This window comes from Rhodnius prolixus, unplaced genomic scaffold, assembly GCF_049639745.1.
Source record: "Rhodnius prolixus isolate KJV_2025 unplaced genomic scaffold, Rpr scaffold_6, whole genome shotgun sequence".
Taxonomy (NCBI): Eukaryota; Metazoa; Arthropoda; class Insecta; order Hemiptera; family Reduviidae; genus Rhodnius; species Rhodnius prolixus.
Genome location: NW_027411634.1, coordinates 37,315,148 through 37,328,295, shown reverse-complemented (window position 1 = coordinate 37,328,295; position 13,148 = coordinate 37,315,148). Strand labels below are relative to the sequence as shown.

General features: G+C 32.1%; 1 long non-coding RNA gene across 9 annotated transcripts; it reads right to left on the bottom strand.

Moving 5' to 3' along the window:
- Positions 1-57: 57 nt before the first annotated feature.
- Positions 58-13,089, bottom strand: LOC141461067 (uncharacterized). 9 transcript variants are annotated; one of them, XR_012462582.1, is made up of 14 exons: positions 12,945-13,089; positions 12,431-12,694; positions 12,013-12,153; positions 11,640-11,769; positions 11,419-11,558; positions 11,218-11,322; positions 9,884-10,988; positions 6,367-6,578; positions 5,881-6,019; positions 3,914-4,187; positions 3,251-3,380; positions 2,993-3,111; positions 1,747-1,844; positions 58-224 (listed from the first exon to the last, which is right to left on the bottom strand). It is a non-coding gene; the product is annotated as an uncharacterized lncRNA (long non-coding RNA). The 9 variants fall into 9 exon arrangements; XR_012462580.1 differs by having other exon boundaries at positions 3,251-4,187; positions 12,945-13,088; XR_012462581.1 differs by having other exon boundaries at positions 1,747-3,380.
- Between the last annotated feature and the right edge of the window lie 59 nt (positions 13,090-13,148).

Genomic DNA, 13,148 nt, shown 5'->3' with positions numbered 1-13,148 from the left:
TTTTCTATGCTTTTAATTTGATAACGTTAAGTTGGGATATAAATTTAAAGAAAGTAATACCATATTTATATTCATATATTTAAAAGAGGAAATGAATATTATAATAATAGCGATAATACAAAAGAAAACTTCTTTGAACAGCAAAGTGACGAAATGTTTTCCTGGCAGAATCACAATTCCTTAAGGAATATCCTGCATCATTTATTTTCAATGTATCGTAATATCTGGAACATTCAATTATGAGAGTCAACGATTTTTTGATATTGAATATAACAAGTAGCCATGTAATATTACAATGAATGTAATACAATCCACTTAAATGATTAAATATATGGTGTCTTTTTTACTCGCAAGGTCTTCCATCTCAAAAACTTTGCTGATGATATTACAGTTTATGCAAAAACACCGCCAGAGAAAGGAGTTTGAAAGAAGTTTAAAAACATCAACTCAAATTAAGAAAAAAAAAACGGATGAATTGGACTTAGAGGAATACCGCTATATTTAGTTATTGTAGGAGATTTCTAAAAATACTATTGTCTAATCTATCTTCCCATTTTAAAATAGTACTTTTAGAAATCTCCTACATTAACTAAATATAGCGGGATTCCTCTGAGTCCAATTCATTAGTATTTTTTTCTTAATTTTAGTTGAAATATACATATATATATTTTATAAAAAAAAGTAGACCAAGAAACTATCTTCTGGGTTTATACTTGTTAACAATTTTAAAATGCTTGCAGTTCTGGTTAATCTTTGATTTCTTCCGAAGCACGCATTTTTACTGAATGTTGACCGGTTGCGGACATTCAACCATTATCAATAGGAGTTTAATAATTTGGCTTAGAAATTATAACTTCATTTATATCAAAATATGTTCAGTCAAAATCGAAAGTCTAACCAAATTATCTACTTCTGATGTTGGTTGAAAGCCTGTAACCGGCCAAGGATATAATAAACAGTTATGTTTGACGGAAAAGATCGAAAAAATTATAACTTGTTTTACATTGTGAGTGACTGCTGTAAAAATGGGCACCGATGTAATACAAACAGGCAATAATTTATCATCCCCTTGAAATGTTGGATGATACAGTAAAAAAAGGGAGAATAGAACTTTGTAATTTTATTAAAACTGACGACACATTTTTTAATTTCAATGGTAATTAATTTTTATGTTAAATTATTAAAATAACAATTTCCGATCACTAACGAATTGGCCTCTTATATCGACGGCATCTAAACGTCCATCTGTCTAACAAAAGTTAATGTGTGGATTATGAAATACTACTCGCTATTATGACTAATAATATCTTTTACATTCTATTCTAACAAATAGTCACTTAAGTGGGGAACAGTAATCTACAATTAGTTTTAAAAATTACGACTTATACAGTAGTGATCGACAATGAAAATAGAAGAAGGTTGAAACATTAACCTTTCTTCTGCTCATGTTTTGATGACCAATAATTCAGTGCACAATTTCACTCCTAGGCCTTCTAATTTGCATACCAACCACTTTGTATTAATTGAATGTAGCAAAACTAAACATTGAAGTTTTACTTGTGAGAGACAAATGGCAACTCTTATAATAATGACAACTTGAAGCTCTTCAATTAACTGATCAAAAGATTTTGTGATGTACTATTCTCAGCAAGTAAACTTCATAGAATGTTAGAGGAATATTGAAATATTGTTTAAATACAATAAATACTCTTTTTGAATATACTCTTGCACAAAATAGCCTCTTACAGCATTAGTTGAGGCTGGCGTTTCCTTCCATAAAATAATTTATATTACTGTCATTTTTCTTGCCCTTTTAACCAATAAACGATAATCAGGATCCATACCTACAAAATTATCGATAGATTTTAATCAAAATTAATAATAACATGGTCTTGAAAAATAATTTAAAAAAAATTCTTACTATTATAAATCATACTAATATGATTGTTGTTTCCTCCATCTTACAAAAAGTAAGTTCTTCTCAAGAATTTAATTTATATTTATTTTCGGTAGCAAAAATACTTTAAAACAAAGTAAAAGGAAGTTGGATAAAATCTAAAGATACATTAAGTGCTGCGAATTTCGATCTTATACCTACTTCACCTACATGTCCATCAACAAAAAAGAGCGTAATACAAAACACTACATTCTATTGACTCAAATAATTATAACTAAAAAAAATAGTAAGCATTATTATTGGCCTTTTGGGGAATATTGAAGGGCGGTCGATAAATTCACTTTCTTTCTTCATCCCAACGTTTCAGTAAATATATTACCTTCTTCAGGGTATTTTAAAATTTGTGGAGTTTAATGTTATGATGACACCTCAGCGGTGATGATGTAGCTTAACATTAAATTTTTTTTCAATATTCTGAGGGAGGTAATATATTTACGCGAAACGTTGGTATGAAGAAAGGAATTTGTTTGTGAATTTATTCAACGCACCTCAATATTCCCCAAAATCATCAATTAACAACGGTCGAAAACCAAAACTATTATTAATAATAATTATTACTGTAAAAACAACTTTATTTCAAGAAAAGTTATCTCATTAAAATAATTCTTCCCTATTACTATAGCTTTCCAAGCATAATAAGCAACACACTGGAATAATGTTTGTTTGCAATCATACCATCCACTGAATCATAGTGTAACACCGAATGGAAGAACTCCTCAGAAATGAAAATAATTAAGAAAGTAAGGATTCACAAAAAAAAAGTGTCTTTTGTTTTTAAATATTGCTCTTTCCCACGTCCACTGATGGCCTTCTGTTTACTGCTTATGAATATAATCTTGCTCAACTATTGCCATTCTTTGCGCCAATCGAGGTGTGGAAATCCTTTCTCTACAAATTAACTGATATTGCTCTGCCAATTTCCTTGTTTGTTTAACCAATTAAAGTTGATCAGGGCGCATACATACAAAATTATTAATAAACTTAAGTTCATCCATTAATTCTGAAAGCGACCTTTTTATTGTAGCATATACTTACTGCTATAAACCTTTCCATCGCATATAATCTCCTCCTATCGAATAGCACGCTCTCCATACAAAATTGATTTCTATTTATTTTCAGTGGCTAAAACCTCTATTTACAAACACGGACGAAAGCTAAAAAAGATTAAGAATACAAAACACTACGAGGTAATTTGCAATAAAATACAGATTAGGCTTTTACATCAACTCCATATTAACATGTCTATGTAACGGACAACAACAACAAAAAAAAAAAATGTGGAATGCTGCATACCATTTGCCTTTTGCGCAAATAATAATATGGTTTTCAGTTCATATTATTCTTCCCCAATGTTGTAGCTTTCCTAGCAAAATATGTAACAGATGAACCAGACTGGAGAAATGTTGTTTCGCTATTATCCTATCTGCAGATCAATAGTGAGACCAATAATCAGAATAATATGATAAATAATTTGAAATAAAAATAATTCAGAAAAGTAAAGAATCACATAAAATAAGCAGAGATTCCCTCCCCCCCGGTCCGTTCGTGTCCTTTATTAGGAGCTTGTGAAAGTGATTCTGTTATCTTCTGATGTTACCTACAACCGAAATAACCACAAAAGTTCTTGATGAATGATACTAACGGAAACTAAATTGTTATAGTTTAAGAATATATCCAGCCAGCTATGGTCGAATAATTCATAATTTAAGACCTAAAGAATTATTAGACAATTGTAACACAGAATTATTTTTATCAACAAACTAATGATCTGATTTCCATTCATAAAAATGGTTATGTTAGTAGAACCGAAAACTTGAGACACATGTTTTTCAGGAATTCAACACGAACCACACTCAAAGTGCTCAATGAAGAAGAATATTACTAACAATTCAATAGAATAAATGCTTCTCAGTTTTTGAATATGTGGTTTACATTACTATTTGTAGACTATATTACCAGATTAGAAAATGAGGCTATTCCCTACAAACTTCAAGGAAAAAAGACGTTACAGGTTCGGCAGCTGAATTCTTTTATTTTTGTAATATCCTAGGAATTTTTTTCGCTAGTCCTTACGTCCTCTTCAGGTCTTAACGTGCCAAAGTTATCATATCACCAACTAACGATTGATGCCAATCTCTGAGCGTACTCATGTTTCTTCTTCAGACTTTAAATGCTAATATATTAGCCACTTCAACTGCTCCATACTGTTTCCGTCACAAATTCCTCCTATCTGAAATAATTGGTCATCAGTCATCAATGGCTTCAGTCTTCAAAATTATTATTCTGTTCATTTTATTATCCACATAATATGTTATGTGTATAATCAAACATATTTACAAAGTCTGGTGTATAACCCAGGTTGTAAATATGTTTTACCTTTGAAAAAAGTAATTTAATTGACATTTATATATGGGTTCCTCAGAGATGTGTTTTATCACTTCTTTTATAATCCATTTACATAAACTTCCCCCTCTTGGAATTACAATAGAGAATAACAAAATTTAATTTGGATTAGTGATCTGTTGGTGCGTGCCAAACAAAATAATATTCCGTTCAATATTTCTAAACCAAAGCCATGGAGTACTGTAAGTGCCAGACAATTTAACAATATAGCTATTAGTTCCATTCAGAAAATTAATATTTCCGTTCCTCTTATACTGTTCGTTGATGTATAATGATTTTACTTCAGAGATGAATTTAAAATTGCAAAGGTCTGTTAATTTTAACACCCGTTCTATTTTGAATATAAAAAGAGATGAACATATTATCCCGCACTAAATCATTCATAGTTGGCTGCAAGTGAAGTATAGAAGCATATATTTATTTCAATGGCAACTTCTTCTAATGCTATACAGGAATAAACCCCTGCAATGTTTATTTATTACGTTCATTTGTAACGTTCTATTAGATCTTAGAATCACCAGAAAAGTGAATAATCATGAAAACGTTATGGTGACGAAACACTTCAATTAACTGATTAATGAATTTTTTGATGTACGATTCTCATAAGTTAAACCTTATAGAATATTAAAGGAATAATAAGTAATAAAACATTTCTAACATCATACGCTAATTGAATACACTCTTGCAACAAAATAGACACCTTTTAACACTAGTTGAGACTTGCGTTTCCTTCCATAAATTAACTTATATTACTATGTTATTTTTCTTGCACGTTTTAACCAATAAACTTTTAATAAGGACCCATGCCTTCAAATTTATCGATAGATTACTATTAAAATAAGAAAATTAAAAATTACATAGTCTTGCACAATTATTTTTAAAAAAATGATTTCTTACGACTAAAAATCATTTCAATATGATCAGTTGTTACCTCCACCTTAGAAATAGTAAGTTCTTCAAAAAAATAAAATTTTTATTTATTTTCAGCGGCAAAAACAATCTATATCAAAACCTAGAGACGAAAACCGTTTAAAAAAATTACCACTAAAAGGAAGTTTGTTGAAATCAAAAAACCCATTAAGAATAGCGCATTTCGCGCTCGATTGCCACGAATAATTATAATAATAATGATAATAAAACCAACTTTATTTTAAGAAACGTTTCCCCATTAGTTCTTCTCTATTGCCATAGTTTTCAAGCAAAGTACGCAACGAATGGATCCTTCTCGCATAAAGACGGTTTGCAATCAACTAATCTATTAATCAATAGTGTAACACAGAACAATTAAATAGGTAAGAAAACTTACAAGAAAAGAAATTATATTTTTAACGATTTTTCCGGCGATAGCAAAAATACTCTCTTAATTTAACGTCTAAAGAATTAGTAAACAATTGTAACAGATTTATTTATAAGCATATACTTTTATGAATATCTAAAATAAAAAATCAATAAATGCTTCGACAAAAGTGAGTTATATTTCAGTTGGAAGAATATATTTTTAGATCAGAAGAAGTCATTACCAAGCAGTAGCATTCAAAACAGCCATCACAAATCTTCGAGGACCGTAGGAGATATGCACCTGATAGACCACACTGGAGTAAAGTCGGTTCGCCTTCATCCCTTCCGCAGATCAACAGAGACACCCAAAGGAGCGACCCTCTGAAATGATAATATTAATACTTAAGGATTCTCATGAAATAAGCAGACATTTTTTGTAAATAGTACTTTTTTCTAGTTCAGTTGGTGCCCTTTACTGGAAGCTTCTAGATGAAATTCTGTTAAGTTAACATCTAGATGACATCTTAAGTTAACTACAATAGAAACATAATCAAAAGATTATGATGCTTAAAGTAAATATAAAAAAAATGAAATTGTATAAGGACTTTTCCAGCATAGGCCGAAAAACTCTCATATTTTAAGACCTATGACATAATAATTATTAACAAATTGTAACAGAGTCATCTGATTTCCATTCATAAAATAGTGAAGTGAGTAGAAATGAGTACCTGGACAATTTTTTCTGAGTTCAACAGGAACCTCACATCTAAGTCGCGTAATCCAATTTTGCTAGGTCCGCTAGGGGAGTTCTCATATCATCGTTATATCAGAATTTTTTCACCAGTATTGTTTGCGTTCTCCTCCTTAGGTCTTAAAGTCCTAAAGGTATCTTATCGCAAACATTTATAAAAACCCAATAGTTGCTCCTTACTCAAAGCTTCTGAAAAAAAAATTCCACCCAGAGAAGGTTGTGCCAAGTTAAAATAAGTATCTCTAGATGAACTAACACTGAAGTTATCAACAGTGAAGAAAATATTGTGTTAAAATCCACGGATCTATTAGAGCAAATGGATTTGTCTCCGATGTTCCCACATCTATCTCGCAAAGTAAAATAATAATAGTAATCTTTAAATAATTATTATTAACTACTTACTGTAGTTATATAATATTTAAATACCATTCTTTTAAGCTTTACAGAATTCTTCAGTGTCGCAGCTTTTAACGACCAAAATATCATTCTGGTGTATAAGATTAAAATAAAGTCTCTTTCCTATCTTCCTAAATAAAAAATAATAAATGCAAAGGTAAAATTAAATCCTGTTGGGTAAAACAACAAACTAAACATTATCAAAAGAGAAGGTTATTGTTAAAGGTTTACATAAATCGCCATCAGAGCGCTCTGTGAATAGGAAAAATACTTTTTGCAACCAAATAATGTTAAAATTTCAAGTTTTGTATTAGGATACAAACCAGCGTAGGAGCTCTAATATGTTTATATTCCTTTTTTTCATTTTTATCAATTTTTTTAAATATTTAACGTATTAATATTTGTTTTTGACAATTTTGTTTATTCTTATAAAATACATATCTTAAAAAGAATTATTGCTCTCTAAATGTAGGTTTTTTAAAGTTCTATTTAGCAATATTAAAGTGAATTTTAGTCAATTTCTAGGTTAAAAGTCAGAAAGTGTACTGTTTTATTTTTACCATTTCTTAAGTAAAAGGGATATTTCTGTTATAAGGCATAATTTTCTTAAAAACTACTCGGATATAATAAGTTTTAGAATGAATTTAAAAGTGTATGATAAAGAACAGAGTTTTAGTAAAAGTTCAATTAAGTCAATTTTCTAAATGGGTAACACAAGGTAATTTTTTGATTTGTTCGCTTTTATTTACACTTTGGAAATAAAAATTGCACAGTAAGAAAGGTAATGCTCTAAATAAATGATTAGTGATCCCAACTTTTACAGCTGAAAAGATGTGGCTTTTGGTTCAATTTTTCAATGGAAAGTTATGGGTTACTTCTTCAGAGAACCAATGAAGCAGGTAAATGCAGCGGAGCCAGTACAACAAACATCGCTAAAAACGATTTTAACGGAATTCTAAGACTTATTTTTACCAACAAATATGTTGCAAGTTGTTACAAGTATGGAAAAATTAATTAGAGGTAAGTCCTGAGGTTAAACCTAAATTTATAAAACCCCGACCTGTAGCGTTTGCTTTCAGAAAACAAGTGGACCAAGAGTTGGACGAATTAGAGGCAGCAGGCATCATCACCAGGGTAGATAATAGTAAATGGGGGACACCATTGGTACACGTATTAAAGAAAGATGGCAACATCCGAGTGTGTGCCAACTGCAAGATTACTGTGAACAAGTACTTAGATGGGCAATATCCTCTACCGAGGATAGAAGAAATGGACCGCGTTACAAGGAGGCTGGATTTTCACTAAACTGGATTTCTTAACGGCTTATAACCATTTGGAATTAGAGGAGGAGACAAAAATGTTATTGGCTTGGTCCACGCATAAGGGTATTTTCAAAGTAAATAGACTTCCATTTGGAACCAAGCCAGCGGTGGCAATTTTCCCAAACATTGTTGAGAAGTGTTTCCAGGGGTTTCCCGGAGTGGTAAACTTTCTGGAAAATGTCACCTTGTGACCGGAGCATCGTAACAACACTTTAGAAATTTGCACACGGTCGGGACGTCAATTTAGAAAAGGCTGATGGGGTGAGGGATATCAGATAAAATTTAGAGGGGAGAAGTGTAATGTACGAGGGTCGTTTGAAAAGTCCGTGCAAAAATAAAAACTACTTAATTTTTTGGGGTAAACCTTTTTTATTTTTCAACATAGTCTCCTTTTAGGCTTATACACTTCGTCCAACGCTGCTCTAGTATGTTGATCCCTTCCGAATAATAGGATTTGTCCAAGTATGAAAAATAGCCATTCGTTTCTGCAATCACCTCCTCGTTTGAATAAAATCTTTTTCCCGCCAGCCATTTCTTCATATTGGGGAACAAATAGTAGTCCGAGGGAGCCAAGTCTGGAGAATAGGGGGGATGTGAAACGAGTTGGAACCCTATTTCCATTAATTTTGCGACCACAACTGCTGAGGTGTGAGCTGGTGCGTTGTCGTGATGAAAAAGGACTTTTTTGTGGGCGTTTTTCTTGCAGCTCGGTTTTCAAACGGTCCAATAACGATGAATAATATGCACCTGTAATAGTTTTACCCTTTTCCAGATAGTCGATGAGGATTATTCCTCGCGAATCCCAAAAGACAGTCGCCATAATCTTTCCGGCCGAAGGAACGGTCTTCGCCTTTTTTGGCGCCGATTCCCCCTTGGTAACCCATTGTTTAGATTGTTCTTTGGTCTCAGGAGTGTAGTGATGTATCCATGTTTCATCCACAGTGACGAAACGACGCTTAAAGTCCTGCGGATTCTTCTGGAACAGCTGCAAACCGTCCTTGCAACACTTCACACGATTTCGTTTTTGGTCAAGCGTGAGCAATCGCGGCACCCATCTTGCGGATAGCTTTGTCATGTCCAAATGTTGATGCAAAATATTATGTACCCGTTCATTCGAGATGCCCACAGCACTAGCAATCTCACGCACCTTCACTCTTCTGTCATCCATCACCATATCATGGATTTTATCAATGATTTCTGGAGTAGTAACCTCAACAGGGCGTCCAGAACATTCAGCGTCACTTGTGCCCATATGGCCACTCCGAAAATTTTGAAACCACTTATAAACTGTTCTAATCGAAGGTGCAGAGCCACCATAATGTTTATCAAGCTTCTCTTTAGTCTCCTGAGGCGTTTTGCCTTTCATAAAGTAGTGTTTAATCAACACACGAAATTCTTTTTCGTCCATTTTTTGAAAATCACTCGACTTTCTCGATTCAAACGAATGCCAAACACAAAGAAATAGACCGATCTGGCTGAAACTTGGTGTGTGTTCTTCCAAGAGATGCTACTAACTAAACATAACCTCGATACGCGCCAGTAGTGCTATCTCTCTGACTTTGCACGGACTTTTCAAAGGACCCTCATAGTTAATTGATTGCCACGTGATATAAAAACGTATCTTAAATTGAGTTGTAAAACTAGATTGTACAAAAACCGAATAAAGAATATCTGGAATAATTCTAAGAGTTCTTTCTGTTATAATATTAGAGTTATTACGCTAACTAGATCTATTTCATGCCTTTTGCACAAATAATAATATTGAAACAAACCTACCTTTCAAGAAATGTCTTCCATTAATATAATTCTTCCCCAGTGCAGTAGATCCCAGCAAAATATGTAACAGACGGACCACACTGGAATAATGTTAGTTCGCTATTATCCTATCCGCAGGTCAACAGTGAGAATAATATGATAAATAATCTGAAATAAAAATTATTCTGAAAAGTAAAGAATCACATAAAATTAGCAGAGATTTATTTCCCACGGGTCCTAACATCCTAGGGTTTTTCGTCAGTCCTTCTTGCGTTCTTCTCTGGTATTAAAGTGCCAAAGGTATCATATCGCGAACTAACGACTGACGCACAATATCTGAGCGTAGCTCTGTTTGTTCTTCAGTCTTTAAATGCCAATATATTAGCCACATAAACTGCTCCATATTGTACCCGTCCTGAATTCCTTTATTCTGAAATAATTGGTCATCAGTCATCAAAAATATTATTTTGTGCATTCTATTATCCACATAAGATAAGTTATTCACAAGACTTTGTAAATATGTTTAAAGTAATAAAATTACTGCAGATCACATCCTTGTTCCATACATAAAATCCTCAGAACGTTTGAGTGTCACAATCACTACACATTCCGCAAACAAAATAATATTAGGTTCAATATTACCAAAGCCAAAGCCATGAGTACTGTAAGCACTAGAAAAGTCAACAATATAGCTATTAGTTCCATTCAGAAAATTACTGCTGCGCAGATCCCTGTCCATACATAATATCTTTAAGAAGTTTGGATGTCACAATCGCAACACATCGTGGAATAATCATTTTAATGACCTACCTATCAAAATTTCAAAAACGTTGCACCAACTAAAATATATTTAAAACCATCTGCCTATTACACTAAGAAAACAGTTGGTCGCAACATTAATATTTCCTTACCTCTTATATTGTTCGTTGATGTAAAATGATTTAACTTCAGAGTTGAATTTAAAATTTCAAAGATCTCTTATTTCCTACACTCGTTTTATTTTGAATATAAAAATAGATGTACATATTGCTCCTCACTAAATCTTTCTTGGTTGGCTGTGGTGAAGTATAGAAGCAAGTACATATTTCAATGGCAACTTCTTGTAATGCCGTTCAGTAATAAATACCTGCAATATTTATTTGTTATGTTCATTAATAACGCATTAGTTCATTAGATCACCAGAAAAGCGAATAATCATGTTGTGGTGACGAAACACTTCAATTAACTGATTAATGAATTTCTTGATGTACGATTCTCATTAGTTAAACTTTATAGAATATTAAAGGAATAATAAGTAATAAAACATTTCTAACAGCATACGCCTACTGAGTATACTCTTGCATCAAAATAGCCACCTTTTAACACTAGTTGAGACTTGCGTTTCCTTCCATAAATTAATTTATGTTACTACGCTATTTTTCTTGCACGTTTTAACCAATAAAAGATAAAAAGACCCATACCTAAAAATACATAAAAAGTATTTATAGATTCCAATTAAAATTAAAAAATTAAATATTACAGTCTTGCACAATTATTTTTAAAAAAAGATTTCTTACGACTAAAAATCATTTCAATATGATCTGTTGTTCCCTCCACCTTACAAATAGTAAGTTCTTCGTAAAAATTTAATTTTTATTTATTTTCAGTGGGAAAAACATTCTATATCAATACCTGGAGACGTTTAAAAAAATTACCACTAAAAGTAAAAAAACCATTAAGAATAGCGCATTTCGAACTCCATTGCCACAAATAATAATACAAATAAAACCATCCTTACTTCAAGAAACGTTTTCCCATTAATTCTTCTCTATTGCCATAGTTTTCAAGTAAAGTACGCAACAAATGGATCCCCTCGTATAAAGTCAGTTTGCAATCAACTAATCTATTAATCAACAGGAAGAACACATCTGAAATCAGAAGAATTAGTAAGTAAGAAAACATACAAGAAAAAAAAAAATATTTAAAGATTTTTACCGGCGACGGCAAAATGCCCTCTTAATTTAACACCTAAAGAATTAGTAAAACATGTTAGAGATTTATTTATAAGCATAAACCTTTATGAACGTCTAAAATAAAAAATAAATAAATGCTTCTTAATTCGAGAAAAGTGAGTTACATATATTTAAGTTGGAAGAAGAAAAGGACATTACCAACAAATAGCATCCACAACAGTCATCACAAATCTTCAAGGGCCGTAGGAGATATGCACGTGAAAGACCACACTGGAGTAAAGTCGGTTCACCATCATCCCTTCCGCAGATCAATAGTGAGACTCCCAAAGGGGCGACCCTCTAAAATGATAATTTTAAAACTTAAGGATTCTCATGAAATAAGCAGACATTTTTTTTTTTCTAGTTCCGTAGGTGCCTTTATTAGAAACTTCAGGATGAGATTCTGTTAACTTCTTAAGTTAAGTATAAAAGAAACACAAAAGATGAATCATGCTTAACAGAAATAGAAAAAATTAAAATAGTTCAAGCACTTTTCCAGCATAGACCGAAAGCTCTCTATTTCAAGACTTAAAGAATTATTAACCAATTGTAACAGCGTATTGTTTATATCCATTACCCAAAGATCTGATTTCCATCCATGAGAATAGTGAAGCGAGTAAAAATGAAAACCTGGACATCTTTTTCAAGGAGTTCAACAGGAACCTCACATGTAGGTCCCTCAATCCACTTTTTCTAGGTCCGCTAGGAGAGATCTCCTATCTTGGTAATATCGTAGAACCTTTTCACCAGTCAAGATTGTGTTCTCCTCCTCAGGTACAAAAGTCTTAAAGGTATCCTATCGCTATATAAAAAACCTATAGTTGCTTCAAACTCAGAGCCTCTGAAAAAAAAAATCCCACCCAGAGTAGGCTGTGCCAAGTTAAAATATTTATTCCTAAATTAACTGACACTAAAGTTAAAACATCAATACTAAAGGAAGATGGGGTTAGTATCCATGCATCTTTTAGAGCAAATGGATTTGCCTCCGACATTCACTCATCTATCTGGCGAAAAGAGCAATAATAATAGTTTTCTTTAAATAATAATAATAATTATTTACTATTTATTATAATTAAATAATATTTTAATACCACTCTTTAAGGTATTTTAGAAATCTTCTGTGTCACAGCTTTTAACGACCAAGATATCAGGATTAAAATAAAGTCTGTTTCCTATCTTCCTAAATAAGAAATAAAAATAAGAAAATCAATGTTCAAAATAAATACCGTTGGGTAAAATAACCAACTGAAAATTATCAGAAGAGAAGGTTACTGTAAAGGTTTACTTAAATCGCC